Here is a 15,180-nt window from a genome sequence, read left to right on the forward strand (position 1 = left end):
AACAAGCACATATCTCCATTATTCATATGCTACTCTACTATTGTTGTTCTGGCAGCTTGGAAAATCTTCCGGAGACGGAGGAGGAGTTGAGTCCAAATCTTCCGGAGACGGAGGAGGAGTTGAAGCCAAAGATGGACCATTCTCCACCACGAATGCTATCACCATGCCTAACCACGAGTGATGCCGAAAATGACAGTGCATGAACCACACACCTGTTCATTCCATATAGATAAGCCAGATTAAGTCAGATTTAGAATACTAACTAAGACATGTATTCCCACTGCAGTTTTTATTCATATCTACTCCATGCATCTTTTTCCTGATAAAGAGCGGATTTTATTTACTCCAGCTTGTACTACTAATACATTTCCTTTCATGCATGGTAGAGGTCCATTATACACTTGAGATTAAACGATACTCGATTTCGGACCTTCAAATTCTTGTTGCTTACAGGGCAGCCCAGTCTAGTCTCTATTCAAACAAATGTAGAAATATGAAAATCTCGAAACAAGACCATATTTCCGTTATTCATATGCCACTCTACTATTGTAATCTCGCAGCTTGGAAGATCTTCCGGAGGCGGAGGAAGAGTCGAGTCCAAAGTTGGACCGTTGTCCACCACGAATGCTACTGCCATGCCCGACGACGAGTGGTACCCAAAATGACAGTGCAGGAACCACACACCTTTTCATTCCACATAGATAAGCCAGATTAAGTCAGATTTTGGAATTCTTATTAAGATATGTATGAAACAACTACTCACTCATGACCGAAGCACATGATTAATTAGCAAATAGATTAATTACCTGGATTGTTGGTGACAAATCGGACGGCCGCCCACCCGAATAGCGGGACAAGGACGGTGTTCCTCATCGGCGGATCCACCAGGTTGTACTTTGCCACATCTGTGTTCGCGTCGTATCGACCGACCCCTTGCGCGAGGACGAAGAAATCGTGTCCATGGAGGTGCATGGGGTTTGAGTATGAGCCCGGCAGGATCGGGCTCTGGAACACAATCTCCACCGTGGAGTTGTACCGCAGTCTTCTCACTGATGTCGCCTTGGATGTCGGCTCTAGTGTTTCGATGTAGTTAAACATCCTGGGTGCCCTGTCAGGTAGTTCCCGCATGCTGCTTATGTTGCCGTGGTAGTGCGCCTGAAGCAATGCTGCCGTTGTGGGGAGCTGGAAGGACACATTGTTTATCATGGCCATCATATTTGTAGCACTGTTGCATGATGTTTCTCCTTGTCTACAGAAGAAGCTCGCGTCAAGGGCGTAGAACAGGTGCTCACCGACGTTGCTCGGCACCGGGTGCAGCAGCAGGCTCGTCAAGTTGCCATGGAAGGAGAAGGAAGTTGCCGCGTCATTCTTGTCCGGCATTTCAGGCGCCATTATTAATGAAGTACTATCAGAGAGAGCTTTTTCTTCTACTTTTCTTGGACCGTAACCGTATTGCACTACCCCTCTTGAGATGAAGACAGGGATCTGGGTCGTAGGCTTGGGCGGCTGGTTGGTCTTTGCGACGATGTAGTATCTGCCACCAGGATGCGCGTCGGCCACAAGCAGAGCGTCGATGGTCTCGCCCGGCGCGATCGCGATGACGTTTGTGGTGTACGGTTTGACATAGTTGGCGTCAGCGGCCACCACCGTGAATTTGTGACCGGCAATCTTCAAGTAATAATGTGAGTCTAGCGCAGCATTTACTATCCGTAACAAATATGTCTTGCCATACTCCACATTCACAATGTAGTTGTCTTTGGCAGTCCCTGTAAAATCCAGGTTGTCATGCAACCTATCACTAATCCAGGTTGTAATCTAGGTTGTAATACACCCTACATGTTCTTTAAATTTGGAGGAAATTGCAGTTTACACCAGGTATTGTTCCGGGTGTTGCAGCAATCACCTCTTCGACGTCTTTTTTGCAGCGTTCACCAGGTTCACGTCTAATTTATTGCACCCGAGTCTATTTCCTAATTAGTCTTGTGTTAATAGCCAGTCCCACAATACCAAAGGGATTGACTAAGTCTAACCGGGCAGAGGAACCGACCTGCTTCTCGACTCCTCGCCTTGCCTCGCCCCTATTTTCTATCTGCACCCTGCCCTGCCCCCTGATTGCGACGGCGGCCGGCAAATCGCCGCCGGCTGGTGGCCGATGATGGGGCTGGGCGACGGCTCGGACTTCCTTCGCAATCCGCCACCTTCTCCTGCGAATCGCACCCCAGGCAATGCGGAGCGAGGGCTCCCACGAGAAGCAGAGGCCATGGCGGCGGCGGGGGCGGCGCCGACGGCGGATACGGCGGCGGACGTCCAAACGGCGGCGAGCTATTCGATCACGACGAACCCTAGCCACTCCTTCTACGTCTTCGGGTAAGACCCCCAATTTCTCTCCCTCCCTGCCACTTTGATTAGGGTAATAGAACCCTAGGTTTGGCACAGCCCCGTTCTGTCGTAGATCGACGTGTATTTGGTTAAAAAACTTGAATTTTGGGTGCTTATGTTTGTATTATTCACATGGTAGGACCAATTTCGGAATGTGTTTAGGACCAAGTGTATTGTGCTGGTTGTAATTTAGAATCAGGGTATTCAATGTTTTTATGGTAATTTTGTGCATGGTTAACTGATAAGATTATGTAAATTTGTGCAGTGAGGAGAGAAACATCGATCCACAATGCAACGTGGAGTGGCCAGCTGATTGGTTTATTGAAGAACCGAGGGCAATCCATCAAGATTGGTCAATGAATAGCAAATTTGACCTGAATATGGATTGCAACATTCAGCAAGAAATTGATGTGGATGATTCTTTCCAGATGGATGATATTCTGGGAGGCGATATTGAATACGAGTCTCGTTCTAGTGATGGATCAGGTTCTGATTTTGAGGATGATGTTGAGTGGCAACAAGATGGGTACACCAATGTAGCAGAATTGTTCCCTGTACCTGAAGAAGAACTGGATGAGGCACCGGCACCTGCAGTGGACAATGAAGCTATGGTGCGGGAAGCAAGAAGCAAAGCTGCAAAGGCCAAGACAAGCAAGACTCGTGAGATGAAGTTGAGGGCAGCTGCAGGCACAATTGATGACATATTTGTGCTTAGTGATAGCTGTAGTGATGACAATAAAGAGATCATTAATCCAAGTGATGATGATGGGGTTGTGTTGGAATCAGAAATAGCAACCAGGAAGCATAAGAGTAGAGCAAAGCCGCTGAAGGAAAGAGTTTATTATGATGAGATGAAGGAAAATGCACACGAGCAATTCCAGTTGGAGTTGTGTTTCCATAATGTGACACAACTAAGGAAGGCTTTGGATGATTATCACATTGCATACCGAAGGAACTTCACATACTTGAAAAATAATCAGGATAGAGTGGTTGTTTGTTGCAGCTCAGAGTGAACTTGTTCTTTCATGATTTACTCATCTGAAATTGAAGGTGAAAGCACACATTGCATTAGGCAGATCTTGCTGCCGCACGCATGTGGGACTACCACAGATACTTCAAGGATCAAGAGCACTTGGATTGCAAAAAGATATGAAGATATGATCAGGAGTGACCCAGCCATGAATATAACCGCTCTCATAGATGTTGTGATGAGAGAACATGGAGTTGAAATATCCAAGCACATGGCATATAGGGCGAAGAATAAAGCTCTTGAAGCTATAGAAGGACATGAAGATATGCAATATCTACGTATTAGAGATTACTTGCAGACCGTAATGGACAAGAATAATGGTTCTAGATGCCATGTAACAACAATCCGGCCTACAAACAAACCTGAAAAGAACCCACGTTTTCATGGTCTCTTCTTTTCTCTACATGCGCAACTTGAAGGGTTTAAGAATGGATGCAGACCTTTCATCGGGGTTGATGGATGTTTTCTGAAGTTGGGCAATGGAGCCCAAGTTCTTGCCGCAACAGCTCGAGATGGCAATAACAACTTTTTTCCGCTAGCATTTGCGGTTGTTGGAACAGAAGATAAGGCATCTTGGGCATGGTTTCTCAATCAGTTGAAGTATGCGTTGGGTGGTACTGCGGGCAAGTTTGGCAATTACACCATCATGTCCGACAGGCAGAAGGGCCTCATAGCTGCAGTTCATTTGGTATTTCCTGATTCATGCCATAGGTATTGCCTTAGACACATTTATGCAAACTTTATGAGTGCGGGACACAAGAATGGGGATCTGAAAAAGCTAGTTGATCGCGCTGCATATGCCTTTGATAAGTATGACTTTGATGTAGCCATGGAAGAATTTAAAACAGTAGATAAGGAAGCATGGGAATGGTTTTGTAAAATACCACCTATGCACTGGGCACGACATGCATTTGACACAAGTTGCAAGACTGACTTAGTTGTCAATAATATTAGTGAGGTGTTTAATAGCTACATACTTAAAGTCAGGGATAAGCCAATAGTCACCATGATCGAGTCAATTAGGACTAAACTAATGGCCAGATTTGCAACAAAGAAGGAAGGGGTAGAGAATGTTCAGTGGGAAATAACTCCAACTTATGTAGAAAGATTAGAGTGGGAGAAGACAAATGCAAGATGGTGTACAAATATTGTATGTTCAAAGAAGGACTTGAGGCAAGTCACACATATTGAGAGAACCTATGAGGTGAATTTAGCTGAGAGAACATGTGGCTGCTTCAAATGGGACTTGACAGGCATACCTTGCAAACATGCTGTAGCAGCCATTCACAAATCCAAGCAATTTCCTGAGGATTATGTTAGTGACTTCTTTAAGAAGCCCATGTACAAAGAGGCATACAAGAATTTTATCTATCCGGTACCTGGACAACATGGATGGACTAAAACAGATTCACCAGACATAGACCCACCTCACCTGAGTACAAAACTAAGCGTGGAAGAAAGCAGAAGAAAAGGCGCAGAGGGCAACATGAATCATCCAAGTCAACTGTTCAGAACAGAATGACAACTATCAAATGTTCAAACTGTAAGCTCCAAGGCCATAGGTACACAAATTGTGCTACTCCTTTGAAACCACACTTGGCAGCAAGAAAGGCACAACACAAGGTAATCCTTCTATTGTTTTTACTCTCTCTTGTTAACATGCTAACATGTTTCATAATTCTGCAATTTTGACTTGTTTTGTAGACCGTGAGAAGGCTGCCAGATGCTGCTCCACCGCCAGCTTCTCAGCACCATGCTGCTCCACCTACAGCTCCTCGGCACCATGCCGCTCCACCGTCGGCTCCTCGGCGCAATGCACCTAGTAATTCTTCTCATGAGTCTACTCTCACAGGGAGGATGCCAAATGCAAATGGCTCACGTTTAGGTGTCCAAAGGTATGAAGATACAAGGCTTTATTCCTACTTCACAGCAGGTCTGCAATCCCAGTAGAGGCAAGAGAACTCCCAGCAAAAATGACTCCATGTTGTTTCAGCTATTGTTATGTGTGCAATGGCTGTATTTTGGTACTTGGATGCTAGTATAACTTTAAAGCTGCACAAATATTTTGGTCCATGATGCTTTGTAATGGCACATGGTAGAGTTAGACATTGATGCTTGCAAATGGTTGTATGGTAGTCTGTAATGGTTGTATGGCACCATCCTTATGTTTATACTTCTATTTATATGCTATGTGCTGTTGGCAATTGATATAACGTCTTGTTTGTCATTTTTATATGGAGATATGCTGTCAAAAAAATTCAGAATGGATGTTTCTTCAGGTTTGCTAGTAGCAGAGTACAAAAAGCTCAAACGCCATGTACTGGTCAGTTGACTTGATTCTGGGAGTAGCAGTTTGCCTACTAATGACTTGTATTAGCCTACAATGCAACATATTAGACGAAGACCTGGTGACCACTGCAAAAAATACGTCGAGGGGGTGATTGCTGCAACACCCGGAACAGTATCTGGTGTAAACTGCAATTTCCTCTTAAATTTGAGTGCGTCCGGAAAGCTGGGCTGAGATGCAACCAACAAGTTATTAAACCCAAAGACGATCGGATTTATCTACTCCAGGAGTACTATGTAGGAGTATACATCAACAGAGGCAGTACTCCCTCCATTTCATAGTGCGTTCCTGCTGTAGTCATCCATGTTAGTTAAATTTATGATTCAATTTAAATTTTAAAAAGTGTGGGCCGTACTACATCGTGAAATGAAGGGAATACTAATTACCAGAGCAGTTGTACAGATCTCCAGGCTTCCCATTGATTGTAGCTACACGGGGCATATCCCAAAGGTGACCGTTCCTAAGGTTCTTGTCTAGCTGATCAAGGTCCATCTCCCACCATTCGCCTGCAATTTAATCAAGAAACACGAAACCTCTAAGAACACCTTTAACTCACCAGACCGGATTGGCATCTAGCATTGATGACACATATATATTTTCACAAACCTATAATGATCGGGATCTCCTTATCAGGCTTGTGAAACGGGTATGAGCTGGCCCCGGATCTTGGCCGGATGATCAAGGCGCCATGGATGCTTGCCCGGAGACTGCCAACGTGAGCGTGCCACCACAGCGTGCCCTCCTGGCCGACGATGTCGAATCGGTAGGTGAAGTTCTTATTGGGCTGGATGGGGCATTGGGTTATCATCCCTGGTCCATCTGCCCAGCAGTTCAGTTGCATCTTTACTCCATGCCTGTATGTATCATGGAATATCTTTGATTCCGTCCTCTGTCTTTCTCTCTATCTATGTATGTATCTATCTTTCCAAAATTTGCTGTTGGAGGCCGAGCTTCATGGAGTCCTCTAAATGCAGAATTCAAAATATCTGAAAATTCATATTTTTTATATTTTAAATATTTATGAAAAAAAAGAAAGATAGATGAAGACATAACACACATGTATGTAAATTTTCGGGGAAAATACATTGAAACGAGGCCTGTGTAAAAAAAATCTGAGTTTTTAAAAAACATGATAATATTCGTCTTCCCAAGCCACAAATTTATCTTTTTTTGTACAGATCGTATCTCAAGGTATTTCATTTTACAACTTACACACATACGTATAACATCCTTATTTAATTGCATAATTTTTTTCAGCTTTTTTGAGATCAAAAAGTTTGAATTTTTTTTTTAAAATTTTGAGCTCTAATTCTTTCTTTCTATCTATCTATCTATCTATCTATCTCTCTCTCTCTCTCTAGGAAAGATACATACACACCACATGAAGTGAGCTTTGCGTACTAGAATAGAGAGAGAGAGCCATATGTATATATATTCTAGATATAATATTATGCTATACTTACCAGTGAATTGTTATTCCATGTGGGGACTTGTTGATGACATGAACAGCTACCGAGTCTCCTTCATTAAGCTCTATCGCTGGACCTGGGAATTGCCCGTTCACCACATGCAGTGACCAGCGTGTCGTTGCACAACCGGTTTAGTTTAACCTGGCTCACCTACATTCCAGCAAACCGATCGATTAATTACATGTATATATCCATGTTTCTACAACAGTGCGTACTGAAAGAAGGGACCAAGGAGGCATGCTAGAGCTTACAACAAAGGTGTGCTCGACGAGCGCCGCGTCGCCGTCGCCCGCCGCTGCTAGGGCCGCAGCAACGAAGAATGCGACGAGGACCGCCATGGCTGCCATCGAGCCGGAGCTAGTAGCTTCTAGTTCTAGGATGGATGCTTGGTGCACACGGATGTATGTTTAGCGCGAGGTGGGCGAGACGTTTATAATAAGCCAGTTGATCTCACGCGTCGCTCATGCCGTTCCCTCGCCATCCACGTGTTGTTCTGGAACCGCCCACCATATCGTCTTCTCCAGCTAGCTAGTGATTCCCTGCCGCTTCCCCAGGCCTACCAATTAATTTCTTGGCACGGTATCATACCCATTTTACAGATATATCAAAAAAATGATCGTGCATTGCAACGGACAAAACAAATTCTTACACACATGATGCTTTATTTGTATTGCTTTTTTTTATACGGCCACAATATCCATTTATTAACAACAAACGTGATCAATCCTAATTGTCCAGGTCGTCTATAGTAGAAACAGTGATCCATCTTCAATTTCGACACTATTATGTTGTGTCAATGAACTAATTTTTTTTTTGAATTTTTCCGAACATTTTAGGATGTGCAACGGGGATCCGATGCATCAGATACATCCCCATATATGTTTTTCATGTAGAATCATAAAAGGTATAGTTTTCCTTGGCCTGGTGTGAAAGATTCAGTGATTGAAAATACTTGAGATAGACTGATCTTTTGGTGCTTCGATTACAATTGCTTTACATATAATACCAAATTACATTTTATTTGCTTCCCGCCAAGTCATATGTGTGTACTTGCCCGATTTAAAAAATAAGCAAAAAAATGAGATATGCAGGACTCAAATCTGGGTCTTAGGTGTATGTAGAAGTTTGGTACCCCAACCAGTGCGCCACTCCCACGTTTGTTGCAATTTAACGGATCGCTTATTAATAAATCAATCACGGCGCAACGTCTATTGGGCATGTATAGGCTGCATGCTTCATAATATGCCGGCCAGAGCCATTTTTATTCCCATGAAAATGTCTATTGTGTAAAAAAAGTATGTATAGGCAGCATGGTCCATAATATGCCGGCCAGATCCTTTTCTATTTCCTTGAAAATGTCTATTGTGTAAAAAAAGTATTAACTACTTTGAAATGATTAACATGATTAACTATTTTTGTAATATATGAATATTTTAAAAAGTATTTAATCTGTCAAAAAATTGTAGAGAAGTTAACCAGAGAATCCGGACCGAATTATTATACTGTGTGAAATATGTACTCATTAGAAAAGAAAAAAAGTATAGAAAAGTAAAAAAAGGAAGAAAAGGGATTCAAACCTGGGTCTTCAAGTTAGAAGAGCAAGGCTCTCTCCATCCCGCTAGTGTTCGACAGTGGGTATGCAATGGCATAGGTCAATATAAGGAATACGCGCCGGGTGGTAACTTAAGAAAAATTGAATCGTTTCTTGACTTATGGATGGCATGGTGGGTAATTTATGCCAACTTCAGGGATAATTTCGATGAGGATGACAGAAACTATATTTGCTTTATTATTAGGTAAGATAACATACTAGTTAATAGAAATAAAAGTGTAATTGTATCTTAACTAACATACAACACTTACACATGGTTAGAGACAAAAAATGATTCTAACTCAATCATATACATGCATTACCTCAAATTATTAAATATAGATACAACTCATAAGAAACAATGAATTAACATGGTTACATCTTAAATTATTAATGATTTTATAATAACGTGATAGAAGACGATACATTAACGGAGGCCTGAGTGCATCTCTCCTGCTTCCCCTCCTCGCCATCTCCCATTTCATTCTGAGTAAAGTCTAAAATAAACTGGACTTTATGAAGGAAGACGTAAATGAACTCTCACCTTTAAATTCCTGAAGTTGACACCCTAACCTATTTAATCCGGTCTATTCTAACCCTATACATGTTGACGCACTGGGAATAGAAACGATCCCAGACGGCAACAGTAGGAAAAGAACCATTAGCCCCGATTCCAAAGGATCTTTAGTCCGGGTTCTTCAACCGGGACAAAACCATCGGGACTAAAGGCCCAAATCTTTAGTCCCGGTTGGTTTACGAACCAGGCCCAAATGATTTCCACGTGGCCGTTGTGGGGCACCCAGGCCGGAGGACCTTTAGTCCCGGTTGGTAACACCAGGCCGGGGACCCAAAAGAAGCCAGGCGTTAGTAGCTCCAGGCGCTGCGGGTTTCTTTTTGAAAGGGGGGGGGGGTTAGGGGTTTTGGAGGGTTTTATTAGGGGTTTCATATTGTATTTCTCCCTTTTCTTTTTGTGTCCATCATCTTTGGTTTCTTATGCTTGTTGGTGTTTTTGTCGGTGTCAACTAGACGCTAGCTAGTACGTACATAAAGCATCACACGACATCGTATATTACTCCTCATCATTGTACATAGTAGTTAAAAAGCTATTCATCATTCTAGGTAAAATAGCATAAAAAGGATGAACTCCTCATCATTCTGGTTGTTATGACTAAGTTATCACAAGGTTGAAACACTAACAACTACTCTCTCCTAGGTAAAAAACCAAAGTAAAGGCGAACTCCACCGGGACGTCGAGGACGGGGACGGGATGGCACCCTACGCATGCGTAGACTCTAACAAGTTAATTGAAGCTCAAATTCTGCATCTAAGTCAAAAGAACTCTCACATACACTCCTAAACTAAAACCCACAAACCACTGTACTTCTAGAGCATTTTAAATGAGCTAAACTAGGAATGAGATGAAAGGATGATGTAGCTAACCTTCTAGAACACTTGTGTAGTTGGTGCATGATACGTCTCCAATGTATCTATAATTTTTAATGGTTCCATGCTATTATCTTGTCAAACTTTGGATGTTTTGTATGTTTTTATATCTTTTCTGGGACTAACTTATTAACTCAGTGCCAAGTGCCAGTTCCTGTTTTTTCCGTGTTTTTGACCCTTTTCAGAGGAGGATTTTAAACGGTGTCCAAACGGAATAAAACTTCCGAAAAGATTTTTTCCGGAACAAAAGATACGCACGGGACGTGAGAACCAAGACAGCGGCCACCAGGGGACCCCACAAGCCCCCTAGGCGCGGCCAAGGGGGCCCGCGCCTAGCAGGCTTGTGGGCCCCCTGTGGCTCGTCTGCCCTACCTCTTCTGTCTATAAATTCCTGAAAATTCCAAAACTGCGAGAGAGATCCAAGAAAATACTCTTCCGCCGCCGCAAGCCTCTGTCTCCGCAAGATCCCATCTGGGGCACGTTCTAGTGCCCTGCCGGAGGGGGGATTGGGATACGGAGAGCTTCTTCATCAACACCATGACCTCTCCGATGATGCATGAGTAGTTCATCATAGACCTTCGGGTCCTTAGCTAGTAGCTAGATGACTTATTCTCTCTCTTGGATCTTCAATACAAAGTTCTTCATGATCTTCATGGAGATCTATCCGATGTAATCTTCTTTTGCGGTGTGTTTGTCTAGATCCGATGAATTGTGGGTTTATGATCAGATTATCTATGAATCTTATTTGGGTTTCTTCTGATCTTTTATATGCATGATTTCATATCCTTGTAATTCTCTTCGAGTTGTGGGTTTTGTTTGGCCAACTTGATCTATGATTCTTGCAATGGGAGAACTGCTTGGTTTTGAGTTCATACCATGCGGTGACCTCTCCCAGTGACAGAAGGGGCAGCGAGGCACGCATCGTGTTGTTGCCATCAAGGGTAAAAAGATGGGGTTTACATCATTGGTTTGAGTTTATCCCTCTACATCATGTCATTTTGCTTAAGGCGTTACTCTGTTCGTCATGAACTCAATACACTAGATGCATGCTTGATAGCGGTCGATGTGTGGAGTAATAGTAGTAGATGCAGAAAGTATCGGTCTACTTGTCTCGGACGTGATGCCTATATGTATGATCATTGCCTTAGATATCATCATGACTTTGCGCGGTTCTATCAATTTCTCGACAGTAATTTGTTCACCCACCGTATTATTTGCTATTTTGAGAGAAGCTTCTAGTGAACACTATGGCCCCCGGGTCTACTTCGCACCATATTTTCAGCCTTTCACTTTTACTTCGTTGCACTTTCCTCCTTCAGATCTCACTTTGCAATCAATCTTGAAGGGATTGACAACCCTTTATAGTGTTGGGTGCAAGCTCGTGTGTGTTTGCGCAGGTACTCTGGACTTGGCGCGATTCTCCTACTGGATTGATACCTTGGTTCTCAAACTGAGGGAAATACTTACTGCTCCTGTGCTGCATCACCCTTTCCTCTTCAAGGGAAAACCAACGCAAGCTCAAGAGGCAGCAGAAGGATTTCTGGCGCCGTTCCCGGGGAGGATCAAGTCAAGAACTCATCCAAGTAAGTGTCGCAAACTCATCTCTTGCATTTACTTTTTTGCCTCTCGTTTTCCTCTCCTCCACTTGTGAAAAAACAAAAAATTACAAAAATATTTGCCTTTTTTATTTGCCTTTTTCGTTCGCGCTTTCTTTTGCTTGCTTTCTGTTTGCTTGTGTTGCCATGTGCCTTCAATATACTTGCATCTTCGCTTGCTGAAAATCTATTGATATGGATCCTCATCCACTTGCTAATCTCTTTAAGAGATTCAATTATGTTGAATCATTTGCTAGTGAGTTGAGTGCACTTGACTTTCTCTATGGAGTTTTGCTTGAGATGCCTGAATCTGAAATTTATGAAATGATTCACGAGGGCTCCTTGAATGAAAGCATGATTTTAATGATTCCATTATAAATTCTATTAATGACAATCATGCTAAAAATATGCAAACCCTAAGCTTGGGGATGCTAGTTTTGCTATGTCCATTATTTGTTGCAATAATCATGATTGGGGTAATGATTTTTCTTATGATCTTGAAATTTTTTTAAGCCTCATGATGAATATGATATTTGCAATAATATTGAAAGTGGGTTTGGAGAAGTCATTTAGTTGATGATAATCCCACTATTTTTGAAGAGCGTCAACTTTGCATGCATGTGGATCATGAAAAGAATATCCTTTGTGATAGCTATACTGTTGAATTTGATTATGATCCCACATGTAATTGCTATGAGAGAGGAAAATATTATGGTAGAAACTTTCATGTTACCAAATCACCTCTCGTTATGTTGAGATTGCTATTGTCTCTTTCTTCTTCCTTGCATATGGTCGTTATTTCTTGTCTTTAATAATTTGTTTTCCTATAAAATGCCTATGCATAGGAAGTATGTTAGACTTATATGTGATTTTCACATTCTTTATGATGCTCTCGTTGTGCTTCAATTCTTGTCTTTTGTGTGAGCATCATTGAATTATCAATGGCTAGCTAAGGGTGTTAAATAATAGCGATTCTTGGGAGGCAACCCAATGAATTTATCTTTGATTTTTTGCTTTCTGTTTTGTTGTGTCCACACCATCATAATTCTGTTATGATTGTGTGTTTTGTGTTCCCTTTTGTGTTTGAGCCAAGCAAAACCTTTATGACTAGTTTGGTGTTGGTTGTTTGATCCTGCTGGAAAAAGACAGAAACTTTTCGCTCACGAAAGTATTTTTCATTTTCATTCAGAAAGAGCTTTTGAGTTCATTCTTTTTGCTGCTGGTTGATATGCCTTTTGCCCAGGCTGTCGTAATTGTTTAGAATTGTTGAGGTACCAGAAGTATACGAAGTATACAGATTGCTACAAACTGGTCTGTTTTTGACAGATTCTGTTTTTTGTTGAGTTGGTTGCTTGTTTTGATGAAACTATGGATAGTATCGGGGGGTACTAGCCATTTAAAAGTGAGAATACAGTAATCTAACACCAATATAAATAGAAATCAAGATTTCTACAGTACCTAAAGAGGTGGTAGTTTGTTTTCTTGTGCTAATGATATCACGAGTTTCTGTTTAAGTTTTGTGTTGTGAAGTTTTCAAGTTTTGGGTGATGTTCTCATGGAAAAATGGATAAAGAGTGGAAAGAGCTCAAGCTTAGGGATTCCCAAGGCATCCCAAGCCAAATTCAAGGACACCAAAAAGCCTAAGCTTGGGGATGCACCGGGAAGGCATCCCCTCTTTCGTCTTCAATCCATCGGTAACATCACTTGGAGCTATATTTTTTATTCACCACATGATATGTGTTTTGCTTGGAGCGTCTTGTATCGTAGAAGTCTTTTGTTTTTGTTGTGTCACAATCATCCTTGCTTCACACCTTTTGAGATAGACATGCACTCATCGTGAATTTGCTAGAATGCTCATTGTGCTTCACTTATATCTTTTGAGCTAGACCATTTTTCTCTATGTGCTTCACTTAGATCTTTTTAACACGACGGTGCGTAACTTGGTAGTTGGCTTATGCTATGACAGTAGTCCCAAAGGTGATAGTATCCAAAGAGGATACAAAAAAACTTCCATCTTCATGTGCATTGAGTAGAAAGAGAAGTTTGATCACTTTCAATTAGTTCTGAGACGTGGATTTGGTAATATTAAGAGTTATGTTAGTAGGGTGTTGTGAATCTAGAAATACTTGTGTTGAAGTTAGTGATTCCCGTAACATGCACGTATGGTGAACCGCTATGTTAGGAAGTCGGAGCATAATTGATCTATTGATTGTCATCCTTTGTGTTGCGGTCGGGATCGCGCGATGGTTTACACCTACCAGCCCTTCCCCTAGGAGTATGCATTTAGCACTTTGTTTCGATTACTAATAAAAACTTTCGCAATAAGTACGTGAGTTCTTCATGACTAATGTGAGTCCATGGTATAGATGCACTTTCACCTTCTACCATTGCTAGCCTCTCTAGTACCGCGCAATTTTTGCCGGTGCACAAACCCACCATATGCCTTCCTCAAAACAGCCACCATACCTACCTACTATGGTATTTGCATAGCCATTCCGAGATATATTGCCATGCAACTCCCACCGTTCCGTCTCATGACTTGTGCCATCACTCTCATATTGCCATTGCATGATCGTAAGATAGCTAGCAAGATGTTTCAACGTCATATGCCAAGCTAGATCGTTGCACATCCCGGTACACTGCCGGAGGCATTTCCTATAGAGTCATCATCGTTCTAAGCTTTGAGCTGTGAGTAAATAAAAGTGTGATGATCATCATTATTAGAGCATTGTCCCATGTGAGGAAATAAAAAAAAGAGGCCAAATTTGCCCACACACATAAAAAGAGATATGGAAAGAGGCCAAAGAGCCCAAACAAAAAAAAGAGAAAAAGAGACAAGGGACAATGATACTATCTTTTCCACACTTGTGCTTCATAATAGCACCATGTTCTTCATGATTGAGAGCCTCTCGTTTTGTCACCACCATATACTAGTGCAAATCTTTATTATATAACTTGGCTTGTATATTCCAATGATGGGCTTCCTCAAAATTGCCCTAGGTCTTTGTGAGCAAGCAAGTTGGATGCACACCCACTAGTTCTCCTTTTAAGCTTTCACATACTTATAGCTCTAGTGCATCCTTTGTATGGCAATCCCTACTCATTCACATTGATATCTATTAATGGGCATCTCCATAGTCCTTTAATACGCCGAGTCAATGTGACCATCTCCTCCTTTTTGTCTCACAACCACCACCACACTCTATTCCACCATAGTGCTATATCCATGGCTCACGCTCATGTATTGCGTGAGAGTTGAAACAGGTTTGAGAAAGTAAGAGTGCGAAAACAATTACTTGGACAATACCGGGGTTGTGCATGATTTA

At 42.1% G+C, this 15,180-nt stretch overlaps 1 pseudogene; it reads right to left on the reverse strand.

Annotated features, from left to right (window-relative positions):
- Nucleotides 1–524: 524 nt before the first annotated feature.
- On the reverse strand, nucleotides 525–7,704 carry LOC123429045 (annotated as a pseudogene).
- Between the last annotated feature and the right edge of the window lie 7,476 nt (nucleotides 7,705–15,180).

This window comes from Hordeum vulgare, chromosome 2H (genome assembly GCF_904849725.1).
Source record: "Hordeum vulgare subsp. vulgare chromosome 2H, MorexV3_pseudomolecules_assembly, whole genome shotgun sequence".
NCBI classification, from domain to species: Eukaryota; Viridiplantae; Streptophyta; class Magnoliopsida; order Poales; family Poaceae; genus Hordeum; species Hordeum vulgare.